Below are 13820 nucleotides of genomic sequence, written 5' to 3'. Positions count from 1 at the left end.
TCTGCTGGTGTCCCTCTTGTGTGGACAGCTAGTTATTCCACCAAACTATGTAAGTGGGCACTCCAAATGGCACCCTATTCCCTTTAGTTCCCATAGGGCTCTGGTCAATAGTAGTGCACTATGTAGGGAATAGGGTGTCATTTAAGATGCCGCCTGAGCCTGTGATGACTAGGGCATTCTTTCATCAGCAGAGCTGGATCTTGAAAGTGACCCTATGGACCAATCTCAGAGGAAAGAGCTGCTTAATGAAAAGCATAGGGGAGGAAGAAACAGTCATCGGGTTTATCACACTACATTGCCATATATATGTTATCCATTCACGCTGATTCATAAGCTTTTTCAGATGAGCTAAGTGTGCATGAAGACAGTGTGGTATGAACGGAAGACACTCTGCATGTTACTGCCTAGGTATAGGACTTACCAACCAACCCCTGCCAAGAAGTGGTAGACCTAACAATGCTTTCATAAAGCAGGCATGGCAGACTATTTAGCTCTGTCTGTGTAACCAAATCTCTGCCTCCATGGAGAAGATAGCAGGAGGGTCCTTTTCAGAGAAAGAATGCGGGACAAGACGGCGTCTGTCTGGGTGCACAGCGGCAGGCAGGCAGCCCGTCGTCCGGGCACACAGACACGGGAAGCGGTGGCACGGTGGTGATAAAAGAAACCCTAGAGTTGTGATAACAGGATAACACAGCTCATTACTGGCTTGAAATCAGCAGAACTTTGCCTTTCTCCCCATTCAGACAGAAACCATGTGACCAAACCGCAGCACACTGGGCAGACTCAGAAAGGAGGCTGTTACGCTGCTTTTATTGTACATGTCTTAACTATCTTCAGTGGTATGTAATATGTATGGATGCAGTTCCATCTGCATGTTCAGCCGTCACGCAGAAGGCCAAGTCTTTGCAATCTCCATTTTCCACTCAACTGTATTGGTATTTTTTAGGATCTCCATTAGCTGTTCCTGTGTTCCACACAAAACATGAAACATGACATAATACAGAACATTAATAGACAAGAACAGCTCAAGGACAGAACTACGTACATTTAAAATGTCACACATAGCCTACATATCAGCACATACTGTACACACAAAATATCTACGTCAAATAGGGGAGAGGCGTTGTGCCGTGAGGTGTTGCTTTATCTGTTTTTTTAAACCAGGTTTGCTGTTCACCTGAGCAATCGTACGTTTTCTTAAATTGAATTGTTTTCTTGAATTTGGGGACTGTGAAAAGACCCCTGGTGGCATGTCTGGGTGGGGTAATTGTGTGTGTCAGAGTTGTGTGTAAGTTAACTATGCAAACAATTTGGAATTGAACACAATATTTCTCATAAAAAGAAGAAGTAATGCAGTCAGTTTCTCCTCAACTTTTAGCCAAGAGAGACTGGCATGCATAGTATTGATATTAGCCCCCTGATTATCGTGAAGAGCAATATGTGCCGCTCTGTTCTGGGCCAGCTGCAGTTTTTCTAGGTCTTTCTTTGCAGCACTTGACAATATGACTGGGCAATAATCAAGATAAGATAAAACTAGAGCCTGCAGGACTTTGTGTAGTGTGGTGTCAAAAAACAGAGCATCTCTTTATAATAGACAGACCTCTGCCCATATTTACAACCATTGAATCAATATGTTTTGATCATGACAGTTTACAATCCAAGGTAACACCAAGTAATTTAGTCTCCTCAACTTGCTCAACAGTCACATTATTCATTATGAGATTCAGCTGAGGTCTAGAACTTAGGGAATGATTGTACAAAATACAATGCTCTTAGTTTTAGAGCACCAGTTTATTACTGGCCACCCATTCTAAAACTGACCGCAACTCTTTGTTGAGGGTTGCAGTGACTTCTCTAGCTGTGGTTGCAGAAGCGTATAGGGTTGAATGATCAGCATACATAGACACACAGGCTTTGTTTAATGCCAGTGGAAGATCATTAGTACAAATAGAAAAGAGTAGAGGGCCAAGAAAGCTGTCCTGCAGTACACCACACTTTACATGTTTAACATTAGAGAAGCTTCCATGAAAGAAAACCCTATGTGTTCTATTAGATAGATAGCTCTGAATCCACAGTATGGCAGAAGTTGAAAAGCCATAACACGTATGTTTTTTCAACAACAGGTTATGGTCAATAATATCAAAGGCTGCACTGAAATCTAACAGTACAGCTCCCACAATCTTCTTATCAATGTCTTTCAACCAATCATCAGTAATTTGTGTCAGTGCAGTACACGTTGAGTGCCCTTCTCTTTAATCATGCTGAAAGTCTGTTGTTCATATGTTTACAAAGAAATAGCATTGTATCTGGTCAAACACAATGTTTTTCAAAAGTCTGCTAAGAGTCGGCAGCAAGCTGATTACTGGTTCTAACAGCCGACCAAAGGGTGTTTTACCATTCTTGGGTAGCAGAATGACTTTAGCTTCCCTCCAGGTCTGAGGACAAACATTATTCTCCAGACTCAGATTAAACATATGACAAATTGGAGTGACAATATAGCCACTACCATTCTCAGTAGCTTTCCATCTAATTTGTCAATACAAGGTGGTACTGACAACACCTCACCCACACCAACTTTACAGAATTCAAAATGACATGGCTTTCTTTCATAATTAGGTATTTTATGCAATAATATGACAGCTCACATTTTGTTGTTGGTATTTCATGCCTAAGTTTGCCTATGTTGCCAATTAAATAGTGATTGGCAAAATTTAAAGACTTTGTGATAAATGAGACATCTGATTCAATGAAAGAAGTTGAATTAGTCTTTCTGCCCATCATTTCATTCAAAGCATTCCAAAGCTTTTTTCCATCATACTTTATGTCATTTATCTTGGTTTCATAATATGATTTCTTATTTTTGTTGTTCAGATTAGTCACATAATTTCTAAATTGACAGTAAGTTTGCAGCCAGACTTATTCACCACACCTTTTGCCTCGTCCCTCTCAACCATACAGCGTTCCTTATCAATCCACGGGGCTTTAACAGTTCTAACAGTCAGTTTCTTAATACATGCATGCTTATCAATAACTGAAATAAACAATTTCATAAATGTATCAAGTCCAGCATCTGGATGCTCCTCATTACACGTTAGACCAACAAATATGTTTGGTATCTTCAACATACACTTAGTGTACAAACGAATTAGGAACGGCTTCCTAATATTGAGTTGCACCCCCTTTTGCCCTCAGAACAGCCTCAATTTGCCGGGGCATGACCTCTACAAGGCGTCGAAAGCGTTCCACAGGGTTGCTGGCCCATGTTGACTCCAATGCTTCCCACAGTTGTGTCAAGTTGGTTGGATGTCCTTTGGATGACGGACCATTGTTAATACACATGGGAAACTGTTGAGCATGAAAAACCCAGCAACGATGCAGTTCTTGACACAAACCAGTGCGCCTAGCATCTACTACCATACCCTGTTCAAAGGCACTTAAATATTTTGTCTTGCTCATTCACTCTCTGAATGGAACACATCTCAATTGTCTCAAGGCTTAAAAATCATTATTTAACCTGTCTCCTCCCCTTCATCTACACTGATTTAACAAGTGACATCAATAAGGGATCATAGCTTCACCTGGTCAGTTTATGTCATGATAAGAGCAGGTGTTCCTACTCAGTGTAGGAATCAGTACAGAACATTTTCAGGCCCAGAATTTAGAACTGTCTTTTCTAGAATGGCCACTATATTGTGGTCAGTACATCCAATGGGTATGGATACAGCTTTAAAGCAGAGTTCTGCAGGATTTGTAAACATGTGATCAACACACATGGATGATATAGTTCCTGTACTGTTTGTAAACACCCTGGTAGGTTGATTAATAACCTGAACCAGATTACAGGCACTGGTTACAATGAGCATCTTCCTTTTGAGCGGACAGCTTGATGAAAACCAGTTAATATTCAGGTCACCCAGAAAACTGACCTCTCTGTTAAAGCTGCAATAGGTAACTTTTTGGGGCGACCCGATCAAATTCAAATAGAAATGTGAGTTATAGATCTGTCATTCTCATTGAAAGCAAGTCTAAGAAGCGGTAGATCTGTTCTATGTGTGTTATTTCTATGATGCGTGTCTATTATCCAGATAATGAATGTTAGCACTTAGTGGCCTATAAGCACCCCCAAAAAAGGAGGCTTTAGATGAGGCAGGGGAACGTGCAATCACAACACTTCAACAGCATTAGACATGAGATCCTCTCTAAGCTTTAGAGGAATATGGCTCTGAACATACTGTATACAGCAACACCTCTCCCATAGGCATTCCTGTCTCTTTTGTGAATGTTATATCCCTGTATTCCTACTGCTGTATCATCAAAATAATAAAGTGAGTCTCAGAGATGGACAATATCATTTTAGCAAGTTATTGATTTCATAAACCTTATTTCTAAGGCTACATACAGTGCATTCGGAAAGTGTTCAGACCCCTTGACTTTTTCAACATTTTGTTACGTTACTACCATATTCTAAAATTGAATAAAACATTTTAGTTTATTAATTTACACACAATACCCCATAATGACAAAGCAAAAACAGGTTTTAGACATTTTTGCTCATATATAAAACATAAAAACTGAAATATCACATTTGTATAAGTATTCAGACCCTTTACTTAGTACTTTGTTGAAGCACTGTTGGCAGAGATTACAGCATCAAATCTTCTTGGGTATGACGCTATACGCTTGGCACACCTGTATTTTGGGAGTTTCTCCCATTCTTCTCTGCAGATCCTCTCAAGTCTGTCAGGTTGGATGGGGAGCGTTGCTGAACAGCAATTTTCAGGTCTCTCCAGAGATGTTAGATCGGGTTCAATTCCAGGCTCTGGCTGGGCCACTCAAGGCATTCAGAGACTTGTCCCGAAGCCACTCCTGCATTGTCTTCGCTGTGTGCTTAGGGTCGTTGTCCTGTTGGAAGGTGAACCTTCGCCCCAGTCTGAGCGCTCTGGAGCAGGTTTTCATCAAGGATCTCTCTGTACTTTGCTCCGTTCATCTTTCCCTTGATCCTGACTAGTCTCCCAGTCACTGCCGCTGAAAAACATCCCCACGGCACGATGCTGCCACCACCATGCTTCACCGTAGGGATGGTGGCAGGTTTCCTCCAGACGTGACACTTGGCATTCAGGCCAAATAGTTCAATCTTGGTTTCATCAGACCAGAGAATCTTGATTATCATGGTCTGAGAGTTCTTCATGTGCCTTTTACTGAGGAGTGACTTACGTCTGGCCACTCTACCATAAAGGCCTGATTGGTGGAGTGTTGCAGAGTTGGTTGTCCTTCGGGAAGGTTCTCACATCTCCACAGAGGAACTCTGGAGCTCTGTCAGAGTGACCAGCATTTTCTTGGTCACCTCCCTGACAGACCAAAGTCCTTCTCCCCCGATTGCTCAGTTTGGCCGGGCGGCCAGCTCTAGGAAGAGTCTTGGTGGTTCCAAACTTCTTAAGACTGATGGAGGCCACTGTGTTCTTGGGGACTTTCAATGTTGCAGAAATGTTTTGGTACCCTTCCCCAGATCTGTGCCTCGAAACAATCCTGTCTCGGAGCTCTACGGACAGTTCCTTCGACCTCATGGCTTGGTTTTTGCTCTGACATGCACTGTCAACTGTGGGACCTTATATAGACAGGTGTGTGCCTTTCCAAATCATGTCCAATCAACTGAATTTACTACAGGTGGTCATGGACTCCAATCAAATTGTAGAAACAGCTCAAGGATGATCAATGGAAACAGGATGCACCTGAGCTCAATTTCAAGTCTCATAGCAAATGGTCTGAATACTTATGTAAAATAGGTATTTCTGCTTTATTTTTTTTTTACATTTGCAAAAATTTCTAACAACCTGTTTTCTAGATTGAGGATTTAATTTTTTTAAATATATTTTAGAATAAGGCTGTAAAATAAAATGTGGAAAAAGAGAACAGGTCTGAACACTTTCCGAATGCACTGTATATTAATATGGGTTATTTTTTTAGCTTTGGTAACTTATCAGAGATAGACATAATATAACAAATAATTTAAAAGCATGTTAAGAACATTGTTTGGCTAATAGTCAGTCAATCAGGCACTTGTGAGTGTCAGTTGGTTTATGTGTGTAATGTGGGGCTAAAGCTACTGACCCGGAAGCTAGGCTCTCTCACTCCTCCCAGTCTGGGCAGGAGGGTGGAGGGTAGAGAATGAGCGGGAGGGTGGAGAATGGGCGGGAGTGTGGAGAATGAGCCTATCGTAGCAGATGTAAGCAATGTCCCCACGCTCTATGGCAGCTTTCATGGCTGGGATAAGTTCTTTCCGCCTCTGGCGCATAGCTTCCGAGTAGTCCTCGTTAAGGAAGATGTTGGTTCATCTCAAGTTCTTTGCTCTCTCCAGAACAGCTATCTTGTCCCTAAACCATAGGAAGTTAACCACTATCGGCCTGGGTCTGTCATCTAGGCTGGTTCCAGGTTTTCCAGACCTGTGGAAGCGTTCCACCTCAATCTTTGTATGATCCATCAGCAGCTTTTCAGTGATATTTAAAAAAAAAACGTTCTCCTCAGACTCGGCCTAGTTCTCATGTGAAGACTCTATGCCATCCATAACGATGTTATTCCTCCTGGATTTTGTCCCTCTAGTCAGTTTTCCCAGTCATTGTTAATAATGATTCACAGACAGTGCTGATGTCATCACGCGTGGACTTACAGTTTGTTGTCATATTGCTGCATGTCTCAAGACATCCACCTCTCCTTGGGAGAACTGAAAACTGTTCTTAAGGTCCTGGACCTCTGGTCAGATCGTCCAGTTTTTTGTTAGCTGAGTCCATCATTATTTGGACAAAGCTCTTGAAGCTATTTTCTTGTTGTTGTAACAACTGCTTATAGAACCCTTTTTGTTTGTTAAAAATATCCTTAACCTGTGACTGAGAAAAACGATCCTCTCTGTTACTCCCACCAGCTTTGGTTTTGGATGTCATGGTAGCATCATAGGCCTCGTCAGAGGAACGTTGAGATTGAGGTGTCCCTGTGTATGCCTATGCATTAATGTGCTCTGAGCTAAGCCATGACCTGGGGTGAATACCTGTGGATCTCCCTTCCATACCGCAGACACACACATACGCTCGCACACAGACACACATATCTCTAATCTGGTATGGTTTTCCTGTCCAGGGCTAGTGTAATACACTCTAAAGAGCAATGATGGAGTATAAGGCCTGTACATGATGTCAGGAAGGTGTAAACAGCCCGGGGCCATGAACACACGGTGCTGAGCCAGGCCTTTGGGTTGAGAAAACACCAAATACCCCCCAACCCCCCCCCCCCACCCCCAAACACACACACATAGAATATCCCCCTGGTGCCCTCCACCGCCCCCTGTTACAGGATTGTATGGGACAGAGGACGACCACCGCGGTGCTGCTGGGCGGTGAGACCTGAGCAAATGTCAAACACAAGGGGTTGGCTGTCAGATAGGACCAAAGCCCCTGTAAGCCTTTAAGGCATTCCCCTCGCTGCAGGCACTTGATGTTTAATACGTTTTTTTTTGCTTGAAAAGATTATGTGGGTTGAAAAAAAAGAGAAAGATTAAATCAGCCATGTGTGTGGGGTGTGTGGTGTGTGTGTGTATGTAGGAGGGGGGGGGGGGTTCTCTGCAGCATCTGGGGCCATGCTTAAGGCATTTGAAGGCCTTGTGAGATAAAATTGCCTAACTGTTGGTTCAATTTGTCATTTTCACACCACACATACACACACACACGTTGTTGCTTAAAACTTCTTCAGGATTGGTGGGTCCACTGCGGGACGGTTGAGCTAATGTAGGCTAATGTAACAAGAACGATTCCCAGGACATAGACATATCTGATATTGGCAGAAAGCTTAAATACTTGTTAATCAAACTGCACTGTCCAATTTACAGTAGGTATTACAGTGAAAGAATACCAAGCTATTGTTTGTTATTGTGTTTCCTTTCAAATGGTACCAAGATACAGTCCGGCGCCGACAGAGATGGCCACCTCGCATCGCGTTCTTAAGAAACTGTGCAGTATTTTGTTTTTTTATGTATTATTTCTTACACTGTTACATACAGCCGGGAGGAACTATTGGATATAAGAGCAACTTCAGCTTACCAACATTGCGACCAGGAATACAACTTTCCCGAAGCGGATCCTCTGTTTGGTCCACCACCCAGGACAATGGATCGGATCCCAGCAGGCGACCCAAAACAACGTGGTCTTCTGTGTGGTCTTCTGGTCAGGCTCCGTAGACGAGCACATCGCCTACCGCTCCCGAGTATACTACTAGCCAATGTCCAGTCTCTTGACAACAAGGTAGACGAAATCCGAGCAAGGGTTGCCTTCCAGAGAGACATCAGAGATTGTAACATTCTCTGTTTCACGGAAACATGGCTCACTCGGGATATGTTATCCGAGTCGGTACAGCCACCTGGTTCCTTCCCGCATCACGCCGACAGAAACAAACATCTCTCTGGTAAGAAGAATGGCGGGGGTGTATGCCTTATGATTAACGAGTCGTGGTGTGATCATAACAACATACAGGAACTCAAGTCCTTTTGTTCACCTGACCTAGAATTCCTTACAATCAAATGCCGACCGCATTATCTACCAAGAGAATCCTCTTCGATTATAATCACAGTCGTGTACATCTCCCCCAAGCAGACACCTCGACGGCCCTGAAAGAACTTCATTGGACTCTATGTAAACTGGAAACCATATATCCTGAGGCAGCATTTATTGTAGCTGGGGATTTTAACAAAGCTAATCTGAAAACAAGGCTCCCTAAATTTTATCAGCATATCGAATGCTGGAGGCTGGAGGCTGGAGAAATTCTGGATAATTGTTACTCTAACTTCCGCGACGCATACAAAGCCCTCCCTCACCCTCCTTTCGGCAAATCTGACCACGACTCCATTTTGTTGCTCCCAGCCTATAGACAGAAACTAAAACAGGAAACGCCCGTGCTCAGCTCTGTTCAACGCTGGTCTGACCAATCTGATTCCATGCTTCAAGATTGCTTCAATCACGTGGACTGGGATATGTTCCGGATCGCATCGAACAACAACAATGATGTATACGCTGATTCGGTGAGCGAGTTTATTAGCAAGTGCATAGGTGATGTTGTACCCACGGCGACAATTAAAACCTTCCCCAACCAGAAACCATGGATTGATGGCAGCATTCGCGCAAAACTGAATGCGCGAACCACTGCTTTTAATCAGGGCAAGGCGACCGGAAACATGACCGAATACAAACAGTGTAGCTATTCCCTCCGCAAGGCAATCAAACAAGCTAAGCGTCAGCATAGAGACAAAGTAGAGTTGCAATTCAACGGCTCAGACACGAGAGGTATGTGGCAGGGTCTACAGTCAATTACAGACTACAAAAAGACAACCAGCCCCGTTGCGGACCCCGATGTCTTGCTCCCAGACAAACTAAACAACTTCTTTGCTCGCTTTGAGGACAATACAGTGCCACCGACATGGCCCGCTACCAAAACCTGCGGCCTCTCCTTCACCGCAGCCAACGTGAGTAAAACATTTAAACGTGTTAACCCTCGCAAGACTGCCGGCCCAGGCGGCACTAGCCGCGTCCTCAGAGCATGTGTTTACGGACATATTCAATCAATCCCTATCCCAGTCTGCTGTTCCCACATGCTTCAAGAGGGCCACCATTGTTCCTGTTCCCAAGAAAGCTAAGGTAACTGAGCTAAACGACTATCGCCCCGTAGCACTCACTTCCGTCATCATGAAGTGCTTTGAGAGACTAGTCAAGGATCATATCACCTCCACCCTACCTGATACCCTAGACCCAATCCAATTTGCTTACCGCCCCAATAGGTCCACAGACGACGCAATCGCAATCACACTTCACACTGCACACTGCCCTAACCCATCTGGACAAGAGGAATACCTATGTAAGAATGCTGTTCATCGACTACAGCTCAGCATTTAACACCATAGTACCCTCCAAACTCGTCATTAAGGTCTCGACCCCGCCCTGTGCATCTGGGTCCTGGACTTTCTGATGGGCCGCCCCCAGGTGGTGAGGGTAGGTAACAACATCTTCACCCCGCTGATCCTCAACACTGGGGCCCCACAAGGGTGTGTTCTCAGCCCTCTCCTGTACTCCCTGTTCACCCATGACTGCGTGGCCATGCACGCCTCCAACTCAATCATCAAGTTTGCAGAAGACACGACAGTGGTAGGCTTGATTACCAACGAGACATTGTAATACTTCTGACAGACATTTTCCTTACTCCGCCCATAACTTTTGGACTTCATAACATTCCCAGAAGGCATGGATTATTGAATCATTATTATTTTTAGACTTCAGACATGACTGACTTTGTGCTGTAGAATTTGTGACATAATTTTATGAGCGATAGAACAGCAGCATACTTGTATGGAATGAAAAAAATAATAATCACGATGCGCAATGCTCTCCAGCTCTGCTTCTTCAACAAAACAAAAACAATTACAAGGCCGCGGGGCGGACAGTGGCACTGTTTCACCCCATCTTTAAGGTTAGGAGCAGAGGTTGAGGTAGATGGTGTTTGCTATAGTGGTTTTATATTTGGGGTATGCATATGGTTTAAAAATCTATTTTTCAGTGAAATGTGAAACATCATGGGAAACGGTGTTCTTCCTCGTGTTCTAAGAGGTGAGAGTGGGGCTTAGAGGGATGATGCAACCACAAGCTGAGAGCCACCCCCTCAACCTCTCACACGATCCTCTCTACTCAGCAGTGGAAGGTTATCAGTAGTTTGAATTAGTAGTTTGGCCCGTAAGCTGTTCAATTCACCTGTACTTCAGATACTTTTACCTTTGGTGTTTATTCCTCTCTCATTTCACATAGACAGATTCAATCCTAGGTTGAAGATAACAAAGGTTAAGACAATAGGATTCTAATATTCTAATCGGTTTATTTTCAAAAGCTTCCTCATGGAATTATTAAGATCCTAGCCTGGGTATCTTCAACCTTGAATCAAACTAGACTCTCTCCTCCTCTTTAGGTAGATATCTGCCTCTCCGGATTATTACTTATATTTGCTTTGTAATGTTCATTTCAGATAGTGATGTTCAGGTATTAAATTGTCTTAATATGTTGATTAAAATCAGAAAGTTAGCTAGGAAGAAATGTTATGATGTATTATAGAGCATGCTTAAAAAACCTTCCATTGTGAAGAAGGGCTTAGTATTTTATCGTCCCAATTTGTCACGTAGCAACCTCCTGCTACCTAATCAAAATTAAATCCATCCTGGGTCGCCGAAAGCTACCATCACTATTATACAATATTACACAGAGAAATGATATGTCAGAGAGAGCTAGCAAAACAATAATCCACTTGTTCAGCCAAAGCAACAGGTCTGTGATGATGGAAAGTGGAAACATCCCAGAGATTAGCAGAGAGTGACATTGATACGAGTCAGAGATTCCAGAGCCTCAGCTCACAGGCAGCATCGTACGACACTAGTCTGTATGGCTGCAAGGGGCCCAAGCCAACACTCGCCACCTCAGCCAACGTTCACTGTCTCAGCCAACACATTCTATTCTGCCTCAGCCTGGCTCTGCTTTTCAAGACTTCACTATCTCTCTCTAATCGGCTGAAACAAGAGGAGAGCAGGTTTATCGCTACCATCCTCTCGTCTCTCCCTCCGCTCTTGCTCCACTAATGCTCTTAATAGCTACCTCCCTCCCTCCTCCTTACTCACAATGCTCTTTATCGCTACCCGTCCTCCCTCCTCTTACTCACTATGCTCTTCTATGCTACCTCCCTCCCTCCTCTTACTCAATATGCTCTTAATAGCTACCTCCCCTCCTGCCTCTCTTACTTACAATGCTCTTTATCGCTACCTTCCATCCCCCCTTACTCATTATGCTCTTTATCGTTACCCCGTCCCTCCCTCCCTCTTACTCACTATGCTCTTAATAGCTCCTCCCCTGCTCCTTCTTACTCACAATGTCTTTATGCTACTCCCCTCCCCTCCTCTTACTCCTATGCTTTACTAACCTCCCTCCTCCCCTCCTCCTCTTCACTCACTAATGCTCTTTATGCTCGTACCCTCCCTCCCTCTTCTTACTCACTATGCGTCTTTATCGCTACTTTCCCTCCCTCTCTTACTCCTATGCTCTTTCGCTACCTCCCCTCCCTCCTTCTTACTCACTATGCTTCTTAATAGCTCCTCCCTCCTCTCCTCTTACTCACTATGCTCTTAATAGCTACCTCCCATCCCTCCCTCTTACTCACTATGCTCTTTATCGGCTACCCCTCCCTCCTCTCCTCTTACTCACATATGCTCTTAATAGCTACCTCCCTCCTCCTCCTCCCTCTTACTCACAATGCTCTTTATCGCTACCTCCTCCTCCTTCTCTTACTCACTATGCTCTTAATAGCTACCCTCCTCCCTCTTTACTCACAATGCTCTTAATAGCTCTACCTCCCCTCCCTCCCTCCCTCTTACTCACAATGTCTTTATGCTTACCTCCCTCCTCTTCTTACTCACAAGCTCTTAATAGTTACCTCCCCTCCTCCCTCCATCCCTCTTACTCACAATGCCCTTTATCGCTACCTCCCCTCCCTCCCTCTTACTCCACTATGCTCTTAATAGCTACCTCCTCCCTCGCTCCTTTACTCACTATGCTCTTAATAGTCCACCCTCCTCCTTCTTATCACATGCTCTTTATCGCTACCCCCACCTCCTGCTCCTTCTTACTCACTATGCTCTTTCGCTACCTTTTCCTCCCTCCTCTTACTCACTATGCGCTTAATACCTCCCTCCTCCTTCTTACTCACTATGCTCTTTATCGCTACCTCTCCATCACTTCTCTTACTCCTATGTCTCTTATCGATACCTTCCCCTCCCCTCCCTCTTACTCACAATGCTCTTAATAGCTCCCTCCCTCCCTCCTCTTACTCACAATGCTCTTAATAGCTCCCTCCCTCCCTCCTCTGTACTCACAATGCTCTTATAGGCTCCCTCCCTCCTCCCTCTTACTCACAATGCTCTTAATAGCTCCCTCCTCCCTCTTACTCACAACTGCTCTTATAGCTCTCTTCTCCCTCCTCTTTACTCACAATGCTCTTAATAGCTCCCTCCCTCCCTCCCTCTTACTCACAATGCTCTTAATAGCTCCCTCCCTCCTCCTTCTTATCACAATGCTCTTAATAGCTATCCCTCCCTTACCCTCCTCTATCACTATGCTCTTTAATCGCTACCTCCCTCCCTCCTCTTACTCACTTGCTCTTAATAGCTACCCCTCCTCCCTCTTACTCACTGATATGTCTCCACCCTTCCACCCCTTATCTTTTTATCGCTACCTCGCCCTCCTCTTACTCACTATGCTCTTAATAGCTACCTCCGCATCTCCCTCTTACTCACTATGCTCTTATCGCTACCTCCCTCTCCCTTCCTCTCTACTATGCCTCTCTGTGTGCGGCATACCTCTCTTCTTGCGGGCGCTGGAGTAATACGTCATGTGACCCTAGCGGTGCTCTGTCATCTGGCCCAGTGGGTCATGTGCTAACGAGGCACCCATCACTTGTTGTCTATAAATACTGCACCCCCCTCCTCCTCTCCTCCGCCTCACATCTTCTTTGAAGGGCCTGCCTGTGTAGCTCTGGGGCAACTAACACGGTCAATCAGCCTGTCACCCAAAGGCAGCACTGCCTCCAGCCTGGCCTGCCTGAATCTACAGGCCCTCTTTTTGAAGAAAACAGCCTGTCCTCCCTCTCTGTTCTCTTATCACCAGGGCAGGCAGCTTCACAACAGCTTTGGGTGGTGGCCCAACTTGATGAAGCAAATGTGCTGTTGTTGTTTCCCATCAATTATTAAGCACCTGCCCAGG

The 13820-nt window shown here is 44.5% G+C and overlaps 1 protein-coding gene across 1 annotated transcript in view; it reads right to left on the bottom strand.

Moving 5' to 3' along the window:
• Positions 1 to 13820, bottom strand: part of LOC111952712 (A disintegrin and metalloproteinase with thrombospondin motifs 20-like) — a 147757-nt gene that overhangs the window by 66986 nt on the left and 66951 nt on the right.

The sequence above is a fragment of the Salvelinus sp. IW2-2015 genome, linkage group LG26 (genome assembly GCF_002910315.2).
Source record: "Salvelinus sp. IW2-2015 linkage group LG26, ASM291031v2, whole genome shotgun sequence".
Taxonomy (NCBI): Eukaryota; Metazoa; Chordata; class Actinopteri; order Salmoniformes; family Salmonidae; genus Salvelinus; species Salvelinus sp. IW2-2015.
This window is presented reverse-complemented; position numbering and strand designations above follow the sequence as displayed.